Here is a 16919-nt window from a genome sequence, read left to right as displayed (position 1 = left end):
CATGCACAAAAGCCACAAGAAGATAGGAATTACGTAGAAAAGTAGAAAACTTCGGAAATCCTCTACGGGCTTGAACTGGATAAAGATGAGTTTGGCACCGAATTCAGAATGGAACAAGAAAAAGTAATTCCAAGCAAAATTGATTTCTTCTCTTATCTCAAATTTCATGTACCGTCAGTTTAGAGGTGAATTCAATATTTAAATTTCATGGAATCAACTTTTGAATTCTTCGCATTAAATTTATCTTATTGTTAAAATTATGAATATTCAAATCTAATATACATAAAGATGTTGGTAGATTTTTACGCATATATCCACATTTCGTATCGAAAATTAGGGGTCAGATGAACCCGTAGTCCAAAGATTACATCCCTCCCTGGCCAAGGTTTAATTTGAACTTGTCGAGCGGTTCCCACAGAGATACTTCTCTCTCAATTTAGGGTTTGTTTGGTATGAATATTTTTTAGCAAGTATGTTTCAATTTTTCATGTCTGGTTGGTCATTATTAAAATATATATATATATATATATATATATTTTTAGGAAAATAAATTCTTTAAAAATAAGAAAAATGATTATCTAATTAAAATATGAAAAAATAATAATTCTACAAATGACATTTCACATTAATTGTCTTCTTCCCATCCTCTAACAACACCCCACCTTTACACCCACCCCTATAGCCCGCCCATTTCACACCACCCCCCAATCATTTGCCGACACCCCTATTATTTGCTTAAATTATATACATATTTTTGGGATTTTATTTTTTGCTTACTTATCAAACATCAGAACAAAAATAAGATCTCCAGGAATTTTCTTTTAATTATTTTTACTCCCTTTGTCCTATAATAAGTGTCACCTTAGCAAAAAACACGCATATTGCGAAATCAATGATGAAGTGTAAAGTTTACCAAATTACCTTTATGTAAAAAAAATATTTTTTCCTCTTGATAATTAAAGCATGCACAAGTAGTTAGGGGTGGGCATGGTATGGTAGATACCGATTACCATACCGAAATCGAAATTTTTTATACCGCGGTTTCGGTATTATGGTATTTGATACGGTATTTGGTATGCATTTTTAAAAAGTTTGGTATTCGGTACTCATAAAGAAAATACCGAAATACCAAATATCATACCGAAGTATATAATTACATATACAATTCATATATCTTAGTATTATAATACTAACAAATATATAAACTAGTATTATTAGAAAACTAATTATTTAAACATTGGAACTTTGTCTACACTATCTTGATTTAAATTTCTTTTTTGTGCAATTGATTTACGAAGGGGATTTGCTTGTACTTTCTTTTGAATATTTTTACATGTTTAGGGTGTTAATACATAATAATTGAAATATTTCTTAAGTAGCGGAAGTGATAATTCTCTATGATATGAGTATATGTAAGTCGAAGTCGACAAACTATGGTACCAATTTAATTACCGTACCGTAAAAATACCGAAACCGAACCTTAAAATACCGAAACATACCGAATTAATTTGGTACGATAATGGTATACTATTTTTAGAAACCGAAAACTGAAATTACCATACCTAAGTTTCAAATACCGTACCATGCCCACCCCTACAAGTAGTTCATCTTTTGACATTGGGAATCCAACCATCATCATTTAGAGTACTACTACTTCTTTTGCCCCTTACTAATCCTATCTCCCATAGGCCAAAACTTTCATTTTCAAGTGAACCCAAAATTTGACACTGTGAATCCAACTTTTGGCCTTGAATAAAGAAACTTGCTATTTTTTGTCCAAGGGAAAAAATGAAAAAAAACTAGTCAATATATGCATTGGTATCCTAAAGTGACACTTATTATGGGATAAAAAAATATGGCTAAGGTGACACTTATTATGGGACGGAGAGAGTATTATTTTTTGTGGACATATAATGCAAACATTTCCGTGCCAAACACAACCTTAACATTTATTCTTCACCAACCAAACAGCATTACATGTCATGCAAGGGACTGACACTTGTTGCATGCTAGCTAGCTGCTTTCAATTAAGTTTTCATTTTTTATGTTGAGAAAAGCCAAAACCAACCTTCAATTTCGTTTATAAGTTTATCTATCTCTTCTCTTTTGCTAATTCTCAGCTATGGTTTTCAATAAAGAGATTGCTCGTTTTGCTATTGGTGTTATTGGTTAGTTAATTCTTCGTGTAATTCTTCCTCCCTAATTTCTTTTGAGGTCGTAATAGCTGACGTGAAATTGATGATTTATTAATTTACAGGAAACATCACTTCGCTCATCTTGTTTCTGTCACCTTTGTACGCTTCGATTTCCTTTTTTATTTTATTTATTTTCTTGCATTATTAAGTTTTATGATAAAGGATGTATATCGGAAAAAATATACTTAGCTACGTCTCATTCATTTAGCTTTGAAGTAAGAATTTTCATTAATTAAGGATATTAAAAATATATAGAAGTATACATGCGAAAAGGCCAATGAAATTTCACATTTATTATATACACGTTAAAGTAATTTCGACCTTATACATGTATAGAGTAATTTTCTGATGAATGGAATTCAGATGAATCCACTAGCTCTACCCTGCCTCTGCGTATCATGAGAGCAGATGCACCTTGCCACCTTCCTATCTAAAAATTTACTGTGACCCTTTTTTTAATAGATAACGAATTCAACAACAAAAAATAGGAGGTGGGGCTGGCCTTTTTTTTGGGGCGGGGGTGGGGGAGGGGTTATTTGTAATATAGACAAATTTGTTATTCCCTTTAGGGCAAAGGCGTAAATATACCCCTCAACTTTGCGATATAGAGCAGATATATCTCCCTTTAAAAAAATGGTGTATATATACCTTTGTCATTACAAAATGGTGCAAATATATCCTGCCCTTACACAAATAGTGCAAATATACCCTTTTAGCTAACGGAATTTTTTTAAAAATCATTTAGCTTATTTTTTAATTAAAAAAAATGTCATGTGGCTTTCCAAAAAAGTCTACTCATTTTTTTTAGCAGACATATGTTTCTAACGCCACATGGTAATTTTTTTCTGGTGGGTCAGGTCTGGTTCGTTTAAAAAAAATATCTCCGTGGTTTTAAAAAAAAAAAAAAAAGTCTACCCATTTTCTTTAATGAACCAGACCCGATCCACCAGAAAAAAAAACAATCATGTGACTTTAGAAAAATATATCTACTAAAAAAAATGAGTATTTTTTTAAAGCCACGTGGTATTTTTTTTAATTAAAAAATAAACTAAATGATTTAAAAAAAAATATGTCAGCAAAAAGGGTATATTTGCACCATTTTGTAACGGCAAATGTATACTTACACCACTTTTATAACGGGGATATATCTGCTATAAATCGCAAAGTTCAGGGTATATTTGCACCGTTGTTCTTCCGTTTATCTCAACTTACGAATTCAAACAATTTGTTCTTTGATTATGATTTTCTCAAGTGTTTTTCATATATTTCGAATTAATATTGTATTAACTATGATGTATTAGTACTTACACAATTTTTAAACGTCTAAAGTTACTTTAGAAAATTTGAAAACTTTATGTCTGGAAAAAACATAAAAAGAAGTGGTTTGATCCTTATATATAGGCCGAATCACGTTACATATAATAGGATAGAGGAAATATCGTATACATCATTTTTACCTGCGGTGGAGGGAGAGTATTAGTTACGAGTTCCAACGAATTCAATAATTTCTGTTTGAACTCTGTATTTGTATTAGAAAATTCATTAAATATGTAAAATAATTAGTTTGCGAACCTAATAACTATGACAGTTATAGATTGAGAGGTCCGGAGCCAAAATGACATATTTTTACAGCAATTAGACCAAAATAGGCTGTCTTTTTTTTTTATATACCCAAATGGGTATTTCGTTGATCATTCAACGAAATACCCCAGTTACTGTTCATAGCAGCAACTCTTTTTTTTTTTTTTTTTTTTTTTTTTTTTGCTATTTCGTGGATTGTTCCACGAAATAGCTTTTTTTTAAAATTTGTTTTTGCATTTCGTGGAACAATCCACGAAATAGCTTTTTTTTTTTTTTTTTAATTTCGTGAAAAAATAATTTTTTTTTTACATATCATGACACAATCCACGAAATAGATGTTTTTTTATTTTATTTCGTGAATAAAAAAAGAAATAGGAAATTATAATTTTTTTTTTGTTTTTGCATTTCGTGTATTAAAAAACGAAATAGGATAAATTTTTTTCTAATTTCGTTCGTATAAAAAGGAAATTGAAAAAATATATATATATATATATATATATATATATATATATATATATATATATATATTATTTCGTGTATTAATGAAGGAAATTGATTTGTTTTTTTATTTTTTTTGCATTTCGTAATCTAATGAACGAAATAGGTTTTTTTTTTTTGTATTTAGTGAATAAAAAAACGAAATAGGAAATTATATACATATATATATATATATATATATATTGCATTTCGTGTATTAAAAAACGAAATAGGAAAATAATTTTATTTTCATTTCGTTTATATAAAAATGAAATAGGAATATATATATATATATATATATATATATATATATATATATATATATTTCATTCATGTACCAATGAAATATTTCGTGGATTGTTCCACGAAATGCAAAATAAAAAAAATAAAAAAACATATTTCGTGGATTGTTCCACGAAATGCAAAAAAAAAAAAACAGTTTTATTTATATTAACGAAACTGTTTTATTTTTTAATTTAAAACTGTTTTTTTTTATTTTTTATTTTGCATTTCGTGGAACAATCCACGAAATATAAAAAAAAACAGTTTTTTTTATATATTTTTGAAATTGATCTTATATATATATATTTTAGAAATCCATTTTTTAATTTTTTTAAAATATATTTTTCAAAAAACTTAGTGTTTAACTGTAAGGTTATTTTAGTCAACTTTATATATCGAGAAAATTAGTCAGCTTTATTTTCAAAAGTTGAAACCGCAGAAGTGAAATTGACATTCACAGATACATTATCCCTGGATTTTCACGTTGAAATCTATTGCGTATCATCGTCTTATAAGTAAATAAAACTGAAAATTTCATGCCAATTTGGGGAAAAATTGAAATTGAATGTGATAAAAGACGTTTTTTTAAAATTCGGCTCGGCCAAACCGCCTTGTGGCTGTTTGTGTGCATAGATCTCGGAAAAATACCCAAAATCAAAAAAACAATCGCGTAAATCGGACGTCCGAGCGCAAAGTTATGACCATCTAAAGTTTGACGACTTTACAACTAGTTTTTCTCCCTATATTTTTTAGAATTATATTTATATTTAAAATAAAGTTATGTCTTGACTTTACAACTATTTTTTTTTTCGTTTATTAAAAAACGAAATAAGATTTTTTTTTTATTTCGTGAATATATAAATGTTTTTATAAATGAAACACAAAAATATATATATATTCATCCTATTTCATTGGTACATGAATGAAATATATATATATATATATATATATATATATATTCTTATTTTTTATTTTCCTATTTCGTTTTTTAATACACGAAATGCAAAATATATATATATATATATATATGTATATAATTTCCTATTTCGTTTTTTATTCACTAAATACAAAAAACAAAAAAAAACCTATTTCGTTCATTAGATTACGAAATGCAAAAAAAATAAAAAAACAAATCAATTTCCTTCATTAATACACGAAATAATATATATATATATATATATATTTTCCAATTTCCTTTTTATATGAACGAAATTAGAAAAAAATTTATCCTATTTCGTTTTTTAATACACGAAATGCAAAAACAAAAAAAAATTATAATTTCCTATTTCTTTTTTATTCACGAAATAAAATAAAAAAACATCTATTTCGTGGATTGTGTCATGATATGTAAAAAAAAAAATCATTTTTTTCACGAAATTAAAAAAAAAAAAAAAAAACTATTTCATGGATTGTTCCACGAAATGCAAAAAAAAATTAAAAAAAAAGCTATTTCGTGGAACAATCCACGAAATAGCAAAAAAAAAAAAAAAAAAAAAAAAAAAAAAGAGTTGCTGCTATGAACAGTAACTGGGGTATTTCGTTGAATGATCAACGAAATACCCATTTGGGTATAAAAAAAAAAAAGACAGCCTATTTTGGTCTAATTGCTGTAAAAATATGTCATTTTGGCTCCGGACTCATAGATTGAGTGACAAGTTCAAAACCCACAAACTCTAAATTCTGATTTCCCCTCTAATTTTTACTCACGGAAGTTTTAATTTTGAACAGGCCAACATTTGTTCGAATATGGAAGAAGAAATCTGTAGAGCCAGTTTTCGCCAGTTCCATACCTTGCCACATTCATAAACTGTGGCCTCTGGGTACTCTATGGTCTACCACTTGTACATCCACACAGCATCCTAATTTTTACCATAGATGGGACAGGACTTGCTATTGAGATTGGGTACTTGGCGCTATTTTTGTTGTACTCTGAAAGGAAAGAAAGGATGAAATTTTTCCTCATTGTTGTTGGTGAGATCATTTTCTTGGCTTCACTTGCCATACTTGTTCTAACCCTTGTCCAAACACACAAAAAAAGATATACTATTGTGGGCAGCATTTGCATGGCGGGCAACATTTTGATGTATGCTTCTCCTCTTGTTGTCATGGTAAATAAGTTCCTTTTACTCTCGCCGTTTCAATTTATATATAGCCAATTGCTAGAAAGAAGCAAATTTTCGATTGACGTTCTCGTCGAAAATATCATAAATGTTTGCGACAAGTATGATTTCGATGAATTTTTGTTGAAATTTTGCATTTTTTTATTAGCGGCTGGATTTGTGTCTGATTGCGAACAAAATTTAAGAAATAAAAGAAGACTTTCACCACATACCAAAAGTGTCTTTAAAATTAATAGCTTAAACATGTCATCATGACATTTCTATATATGATTATATTAAGTGCATGATATTATGGATAAAATGAAAAAAAATCACATGCAGAAAAGGTGTTTATTTTTTTGAAGCAGATTAAATTTTTTGTTTGTTTATAATAGAGAAATTAATGACTCGGGTTAATTAATTACTGCAGAAATTGGTGACGAGAAGCAAAAGCGTGGAGTTCATGCCATTCTTCCTTTCCCTTTTCTCTTTTCTGAATGCTGTTAGTTGGACTACTTATGCCCTCATTCGTTTGGATGCCTTCATTCTCGTGAGTATTCCTCTCCATTGCTCCTATGTTATATTCCTCCCCATAGATCAATCTACTATGGAGTTACTTATAAATATTTAGGGGTGTTCATGGTTTGGTGAAAAGAGATGATTCGAATCGTAAATCAATATTTATTTGAGTTAGATTTGGTTTTAAATTTTGAAAAATCGATAATATTTTTGTTAGGTTTGATCACGATTAGAGCCGTGAAAGCAACCACTAGTACTTGCATTAAGCACTACTAAAAAATCATTTTCCCACTTAAATTGTCAATTGAAAAATGTTCAACGGTTATTCCCATGGATATTGAGTCAGTGGGGAAAGAATATAGTAGTATTTTCATACGAAAAAATTAGCAAGTTTCCTAGCCTTTTGATGAGAACCTGTTTCTCACCATGAGTTTTCCCAGCAAGCTGGTCCGATGAGAATGAGGTGGGAAAATCATGTTTTATAATACAAATTTCTCATTGAATATCGGTGGGAAAATGTTTGTTTCTAGTAGTGATGTCTACATCATACCCCTTGGGGTGCAGCTCTTCCCGGACCCTGCTAACGCGAGATATTTTGTGCACCGGGCTGCCTTTTTTATTTTGTTTAGTTTGGTTTTACGAAAAACAAACAAAAGAAATATTGACCCAAACCGACAAATATATACAAATTTTTTATGATTATATACAAACACATACATTTTTTTTTATGGGAAATCTACATGGTATAGAGAACATTAGAGCTTATTTATATTTAGTAGCTATACTTTGCTCAAATTACATCTCATAGCTAAATTTTGTATGTTAATCACACAAGGTAACTAATTTAAACCCATCTTATGTTATTTCATTATATCAATATTTTCTCTCAACATCCTCTCTCTTCTCCCTCAACTCTCTCACCACACCACCTCCTCCACTGCCTCTTCTTCTCTCTCCACCGCCGCCTGCCACCATGGAGATCTCCGGTGAATTCCACCGCCATCGCTGTCAAATCTAACTCTAGTGCAGTAGAAGTCCCTTGTTTCTCTCTCTATCTTTAAATCTCTTTGTTTTTCTAGAGAGAGAAAGCTCCAAAGTTACATTAATGGCTTCAAAGCTTCAAAGTCCGCCGGAGCTATGCTCAGATCTGGCGTCGTTCACCGCCGTCGCCACCTCCTCATCATCAACAAAAGATCTGAGCTTTATTGTTTTTCTAGAGAGAGAAAGCTTTTTTTTTGTATCTCGTCGTCACTGCCTTCGGCCGTTTTGCGGTGGCGGCTCAGATCTGAGCTTTTTATTTTTTTGTATTTCAAATCGGAGTGTATACATACAGTGTATACGGTGTTTATCGCATGTATTTCGAGAAGATCTTTTTGTATACAAAACGAATACAGTAAATTTGAAGTGTATACAAATGAATACAATGAGTTTTATTTCTTGTATTTAACATTTGAGTGTATTCATTAATTTTTTTGTGCAAAATTCAATGTTTGGGGGTGTGTTTTGAAGGATATTTTTTTTGTATACGACCGATTTTAAATATAATAAAGTGAATACATTGTGAAAGTAGCTACAAATGAATACAGTTGAGTTGAATACATTTGACTTGAATACAACTTAGTAGAGTACATCTGACTTGAATACAGTGAAATTTGAATTGAATACACCGAAGTCTGACTCAATTGAATTTTGAATACAGTCTACTGTAAACGCGCGAATACAATCAACTGTAGCTACTACTGTAGCTACGAAATGTAATTAGCTAAAATGTAGCTATGTCCAATTTAAAACCCCTAAATGTTAGTCATTTATGTAAAATTTCCTTTTTTTTTTTTTATATCTCTAGCAACCTTTATTCATTTGATTAACGCTTATTTAGATAATAATCTCCACTTTTTTTCTTGGTTGCTAAAATCTCCCGTACTTTGTTGTAAAATTTTCACAAACATCTACCTTTTAGCTCCTTCTAACAACCTATAACTACATGTTATATATTTACAATTCGTAGCTGGAGGACCTATATTTAGCTAGTAGACGCGTCGACTTAAATATAAGATAAATATAACGGAAATACACACGCCGAGAAAACTGAAAGTGCTATATTTATGGAAACAAAATCTATTTCAATTAAAATTAAAATCAGTTTTTAATGTTCCCTGATTCACGCAAATATCCTCCCATTCCATATCTGATCTCATATCTCATTCAAACAGCTAACAAATTAAAAAAAAAAATTGAATTCAAAAAGTACATTCATATTTTTAAAGAAAAAAAAAAGTTCAAAAACTAGTTCATCAAAAAACTTTGAAAAATAACAATATCAAACCAATGAACAGAGCTCATTTTAAACGACGAATATATATTTGAATTCACCTGTTGAAATATCGAATTCAAGTTGAGTTCATAATTGAGGTAACAACGTTTTCACTGCAACTTTTTTATTTTTTTTATTTTTCTGAAATTTTGAAAAATATATAAAAAATATATCTGAAATATAGTCAACAGAAACCAAAATAAGTAATATTGAACATAATAATCAAAATAAAATTAAAATATAGCCAAAATATAGTCATAATTGAGTTCATAATTGAGGTAGCAATGTTTTCACTGCAACTTATTTTTTTTTTCTGAAATTTTTCTAAATATAGTCAAAATATATGAAAAATATATCTGAAATATAGTCAACAGAAACCAGAATAAGTAATATTGAACATAATAATCAAAATACAATTAAAATATAGCTAAAATATATGTGAAAAACAACCAAGAACAAACAGTGATAATTAATTATTTAGAGTTGCATTGCTGATTCAAACGAAAAAAAAAAATGAAAATATAGGTTAAATACACGATGAAACGTAAAAATCAGTATAGAATCTTGCCTTTTTGGGGATTAGATTTGAATTATGAGTGAGATTAATGAGTAGTTAATTAGAGATAAACAAGGAAGTTGAACTATTGTAAAACTGATTTGAATTTGGAGGAAATTAAGGGATATTAGGCATAATGGCGTGTACTTAGGGGGATAGGAGAGAGGGACCTTTTTTTTTGCTTAAATTTAGGGGTGTGGGAAGTTATCAGATTAGTGGTAAAAAAGTGATAGCTATAGGAAGTAAATATGTTATATTTTAGCTACTAAATATAATTATTGTAAAGTTTAGTTATGTTCCATAAATAGGTAATAATGTAAGCTATGCCAAGTAAATTTTACTAATTAGTTTAGGCATCAAATTCTATGGGAATTGGGCTTGGACTAGCCCAACTGCTGCTTTACGCATGGTATTACAAGTCCACTGAGAGACGGAATGCAGAAAGACAGGCCCAAGGAGAGCTGGGCTTAGCTGAGAAGACGGGCTCTGGCGTTGCTCAAAAGAAGACGAGTAACGATGCAAGAGTTTAATTTAGAGTTTTAGAAAGCGATATTATTTTTATATGTTAAGGTATATATACATATGATAGACATATTTTATACATATCTACTGTATATTTTTGGATAAATGACTGGCGGTTGTAATTATTGGTGCGAGCGCAGCCAAATGTATAACTTTCTCCTTTAGAAACTTAAAAGAGTGGGCTTGGTAGGATGAAAATTATTTGTCAGAAAATAAGTCATTTTTTGTTTTTGGTTATCCGAAAATATCTTTCAGCAAAATGCCAAAACATGTTCCTCCAACACTGCCTCTTTAGAACTATTTCTTTATTTCTTACTTGGTGTTTGATATGCGCTTTGGGATACTCTCTGATTCACGGGAGCAGGTGCACGGATATCTAATTTTGGGTTTCCTATTTAAGACAACTGCATGAGTTTAACAATTTTTATAATTTTAAACATTTCAGAATCAACTTTTAATTAAATGCGACTAAATTTGCAAAAATTCGCCGGGGAAGTTACGAATTTGTGTGAAGTTTGGTATATTACTTGTATAAGCAAACTTTAAACATATTTGTTTGAATTTCAAACATACATAGCTGAAGTTTGTTTGAAAAAGCCTAGTTCTAAACATATGTGATTGAAGTTTAAATTGTCAATATTTGAGCTTCAGATATGTATGTTCGAAATTGAGAGTAGTTTATTTAAAGTCTGAACTATCTGTCTTTATCCTCACTAATATTTTCAAGTTTTTTCAATAACATTTACTTGATTTAAATTCTCAGTTAATAAAGACCACCTCTTCAAACTTTCATAAGCATTCATACGCCTCATCTGCTTCACTTTATCTCTGGAATTTAGGCACATCATTGACATGAATAGATTTTACTGCTATATACCAAGATCTCTGGAATTTAGGCACATCATTGACATGAATAGATTTTACTGCTATATACCAAGTTGCAATATGTAACGGGTTTTGAATTTTGGGTCAGGTTGGGCTGAACCTTTTTAATTAATTTTTTTATTTTAAAAAAATAATTATTCACCGAAAAGTGGTTTAATTACACTGGAAAGTGGTTTAGTGACTTTTATGTAAGAAAAGATAATTAAGTAACTCATGTGAAAAAAGTGACAGTTATGTGACCATCTATGAAATTTATTTGGGAGATAGGCTTTTGTCATTTTTTTTTTTTTTTGGTAAATGAGTTGGCCTTTCCTAGAAATATGCCAACATTGCCTACCATTTAAATAATCTTGAAAAACTGGATATAGTCATGTTGTTTAATAGCCTGTTTAGCCAAGTTTTTAGAAATTACTTATTTTAAAAAGTACTTTTCAAAAAAATACTTTTAGCTAAAAGCAATTAGTGTTTGACCAATTAATTTAAAAAGTATTTTTGAGCAGCAATTACTGTTTGACCAAGCTTTTAAAAAGTGCTTCTAGGTGTATTTTTCTCAAAAATACTTTTCAAAAAAGTATTTTTGGGCAAAAGCTATTTTTTTAGCTTCTGAAAAACTGTTTCTGCTACTTCACAAAAGCACTTATTTTCTCTCAAAAGCTTGGTCAAACACTTCATTTTTTTTAAAATAAGTACTTATTGAAAAAATAAATATTTTTTAGGGAAAAATAAGCTTGACCAAACAGGTTATAACACTCGTTAAAGGGGAAAGTAACTAGCAAAAATATTTTAGAACATATAACTAACAAGTATAAGAACTGAACATTTTGTCCTTAAAATAGTGCCCGTAACAGCCAACGACTCGCAATTAACAACCAAAAGGTGGGATGTTTAGAAGCAATTAGCAAAAATATCTAACAAATTTGCATAAACAAGGGTGGAGTATATTACTTGCGGAGGCAGGCTCTTAAATACGGTCAATAGAACCTGAAACATCAAAATAAGTTAACTCAAAGTTAAGAATAAACATAGTACCTAACACTAAATGCAACCAGTCAGAAGAATTACTCCTCCGTTTCAATTTATTTGTCCGGTTTTGACTTTGCACAGAGTTTAAGAGACTTTTGAATCTTATGATTTTAAATTAAAGATATGTAAACACCTTTAATTTTATGATCTTAAAGATGTGGAAAGTTGAAATTAAAGAATTGAAAAAAATAAATAAAAAAAATTAAACGACTAAAAAAAGAAGACAAACAAATTAAAACGTAGGAGTAATTGAAGTGATGTGATTGCCTTGAGCTGGGAGAGAAGTTTAGTGGAAGCACAATTGCAACTTTGATTCGTTCGAATAGCTGTGAAATCTGTGTCTGTTTCGGATCCACGGTTGAGAAAAATGAGGTTGGCTGTGTGCGTTCACAAACTAAAAGAAATAGGAACATCATAGTATTGGGAAATATTCACAAATAAACACTTTTAGTACTTCTTTTTTAAAATAAGCTACAATTTCAAAGTTAGTGAAAATATAGCCATTTTCTTGCGAAAATAATCTTTGGATAAATATATCCCAATTAAGTTGTTAAACAGTAAAGATCCACTTCTTCATCTTCTTGGCTTATTTCGAACTTTAGAATATTATGTGAAGTTTAGTTTTTGCAACTTAAAATTTCAAGTCTATTTGCATTGTTGTTGCACGAAACAAGCTATAATTTTTGTAGCAGCCATTCGTTTGAGATAAAGCGTGTGTTCGGTATGGAGGAAAACATTTTCCGGAAAATGTTTTCCAATTTTCTCATTTCATTTGGTCAAAAATTTTAGAAAACATTTTCTTCAGGAAAATAAGTTCCTTAAAAATGGAAAAAATGACTTCCCTAATAAAAGTAGGGAACACAAGTCCACAATGCATTCCATCAACCACCCAACCCTCCCCCAACCACCCCCACCCCTCCCACATCCCCCCCCCCCCCCCAAAAAAAAATATTAATTTTATTTTGAAAAAAATGTTTTGAATTTTTTTTTTTTTTTGGTTTTTTGCACCACTCTCATCCCCACCCCCAACTACCGAACCCCAACCACTTCCGTAACCATGCACCACCCCACCCCCCAAGCACTCCCACAACCCATGCACCACTCCTCCCACGCCGCACCCTACCACCACCCCACCCCCCAAAATTTTTATTTTTAAAAAAAATGTTTTGGGTTTCTACACCACCACATCCCTCCCCCCTCCCGCTGTGCACCACCACTCCCCACTCAACCCACCCCCAACCACTCCCCCCCACCCCGCACCCTACCCCCACCCCACCACCCCCACTCAACCCACCCCCAACCCACTCGCCTCACCCCCCACCCTACCTCCACCCATCCCATTTTTTTTCTTTTTTCTTAAATTTTTTTTTAAAAGTTTCTTTTTTTTTCACCCCACCCACCCCCACCCTTCCCGACACCCCACCACCCCCTCCAATTTTTTTTTTTTAAAGCTTTGAAAAGTTTTCTTTTTTGATTCTCTTCACCCACCCCCCACTCGCACCCCCTACCCCCCACCCCCGAATTTTCTACTTCCTATTTAATTTTACCTTTATTAAAAAATTATAAAAATTGAAAGTTTGCGTGGTTATATTTTTTAAGATTTTTTTTTGTTGGGGGGGGGGGGGGGGGGGGGGAGATGTGGTGGTTTAGAAAATCCAGAAAAAAATTTAAAAACTTAAAAAAAAAATTGGGGGTGGGGGTGGAGGGTTGGTGGGGTATAGGGTGGTGGGGTTGGGGGTGGAGTTGTGGGGTTTGGGTGGGTATTTTTCTGAAAATATTTTCTACCAATCAAATGAACATGAGAAAATAAGCAAGAAATTCACTTATTTTCCGCTACCCAAATGAACATGAGAAAATAAGTAGAAATTCACTTATTTTCCAAGAACACATTTTCCAAGAAAACATTTTCCTCCACCGAACACACCCAAAAGTTGTAGTTATACTTAGCTAGTTATTGTGACTATTGTTCTATTACTGGTGGAACCCACACTAATTTAGGAATCAGTATGTTATATTTATATCTCAAATTTAATAGTCACTCAAATTACTAGAAATGTAAAAAATATTGATAAAAACAACTTCGAAAAGCCACATAAAATTCAATTTTTTACGATTTTCCGATGGCAAGACATCTTTATAAATCATTATTGAACATTTCAAATTTTCGGGCGACATCGTAATTAATATGATTCACTTATAAATTGTCATAACCAACCATGTCAAATTAGGCATTGGGCCTAACTCACACTCCGAAGCTATCTCAAAGGGAGGAGGATTTGCTCAAGCCTTATAAGGAGCTCAGGGTTCTCGTCAGTCACCCATGTGGTATATTCTCTTCAGCCCATTCCCTCTCACGCCCAGATCTGGACATTCTTTTAATCCGGGGTCCATTGTCCAGTCTAGAGTGTGCACTTCATGAACTGGGGGTATTTTCAACCCCCCCCCCCCAAAGTAACATCCTAAATTTATTATTGGCATTTAAATAATGTTGCTCTTGTAGTAAATACTTTTTAATATTTATCTTGAGTTTAAAATTTTAGTTTTTGTTTGGAAAAAAAATTGGACTTGTCATATTTTGTTTTGGGATATTGAAGCCCATTAGTAAGACCCAATAATAAAAATGGGTACTACAAGGAAAGAAGACCATTCTTTCACCCCCCTCTCTACTTCTTCTTCTTCTTCTTATTCTTCTTCTTCTCCTAAACCCTCCATTAGAAATCCCAATCCACCTAAACTACTCTCCAAATATCAACAAGATCCTCCTAGTTTTCATGCTTTGTATATATTTTGGAAGGTTGCCACCAAGAATCAAATAGTTTAAGTCTTGTTTTGATAATCCTAGGTTTTGAGTTTCTGAAGAAGCTCAATCAATTTTGTGGTAAGCTTGTTATTCCATATTATTTTGGGTGAAATATTCAAGTTTTTGTTAGAGATTTTGAAACCTTGAAGTAAGGAAATTTAATCCCGTTTTTTCAGCTGGCATCAGTTAGAATATTGACCATAACTTTTTATCTATAAGGCGGAATTTGGTGATCAAAATGCTATGAAAAGATAAGAAAATTACCCACAACTTTCATGTTTTGCGAAAATTCTAATTCCTCTATTTATTATGTCAAAAACGGACTGCAAGGCAGCACATAGCTGCCGTCCAGAATTTTTTCTACTTAAAATTTTGCAATAATGGTGACCTATTTAGCCCCGTTTTTGTTCGTCATGATTTAGCTTCTATATCGTTAAACTCTAGACCTTAAGTGAGTATTCCCTTGTGTATTTAAGGTACAAGAGGCTCTTGTAAAAGCTAAGGAAGTCGATATAATTTCTTGATCGTTGCCTTGGGGATTGTAACTTCTTGGTGTTTTTCTTTGAGTTTTAGAGGCACTAAAGCTCCAAGGTTTGCACATATTCTTGAATTTCACATTTTATTTAGTTGAAGTATGTTGAATATCTTGAGCTTGGATAAAACCTAATTAATCAGACTCTCCTAAAATGTTGTGGGGTGCGTGTTAGATCCTTCAAAAGTTATGTATTTTTTGAGGATCCGACACGCGTGCGGCAACACTTTCGAAGAGTCCGAGTAACTTAGGGTAAAGCTTGTCTGTCACGATCCGACCAGAGGGCCATGACGGGTACCCGGAGCTGACCACCGAGCACCATTCGTCATACCATTATCTGGCCCACTCGGAACACATATAATCCCTATGGTGATGCTTATCATTATCTGATCATAAACTGTTCATCAAAACACGTGCATATATATAGATAAGCCCTCACGGCAACAAAAGAATGATATACAGAATATACAATGAGGGTCACATAACATTTACTACCCACACATGAGTATCTACGAGCCTCTAACTGAAACACTGAAGTCATGAGGACGGGACAGGACCCCGCCATATCCAAGTATGTACACAAAAGAATATATCAGAACTGCACCTCCAGAATATGGAAGTGCTCCTGTGCAGGCTGGTCTGGCTCCTAGGAAGCTGGGTCGTCTCCCTATCTGCCCATGGGCATGAACACATCGTCCAAAGAAAGAGGGCGTCAGTACGAACAATGTACTGAGTATGTAAGGCATGCATTATAACATAATAAGGAAACAAGAGAATAAAAATTAAGAAGATAATCGGTGACTACTTGCCTCTTAAGGTGGAGTTATGCATGCAAGCTTATAAAGTAAATATCATCATATCATATGTTGTTGCGGAACGTGCAGCCCGATCCATATATCAGCATATATCAATATATTGCCGCGGAACAAACGGCCCGATCCATTACCCATATATCCCGCGTCCGGGACGATATCATAAAATACCAACTGATCAGGTGGCTATGAGTCTATAACACCTCACCTTTCCCCATGTCCCCTATATACATATACATATACATATCATATCATATATATATATATATATATATATATATATATAATATAATTAGCATGCATGAGAGCCTAAATAAAAGCT

At 31.9% G+C, this 16919-nt stretch overlaps 1 pseudogene; it reads left to right on the top strand.

The window, feature by feature from the left end:
• Positions 1-2028: 2028 nt before the first annotated feature.
• Positions 2029-10617, top strand: LOC132602415 (bidirectional sugar transporter SWEET4-like; annotated as a pseudogene).
• Positions 10618-16919: the final 6302 nt, after the last annotated feature.

The sequence above is a fragment of the Lycium barbarum genome, chromosome 7, assembly GCF_019175385.1.
Source record: "Lycium barbarum isolate Lr01 chromosome 7, ASM1917538v2, whole genome shotgun sequence".
Classification (NCBI taxonomy): domain Eukaryota; kingdom Viridiplantae; phylum Streptophyta; class Magnoliopsida; order Solanales; family Solanaceae; genus Lycium; species Lycium barbarum.
The sequence above is the reverse complement of the archived record's forward strand: the minus strand, read 5'-3'. Positions and strand labels throughout refer to the sequence as shown.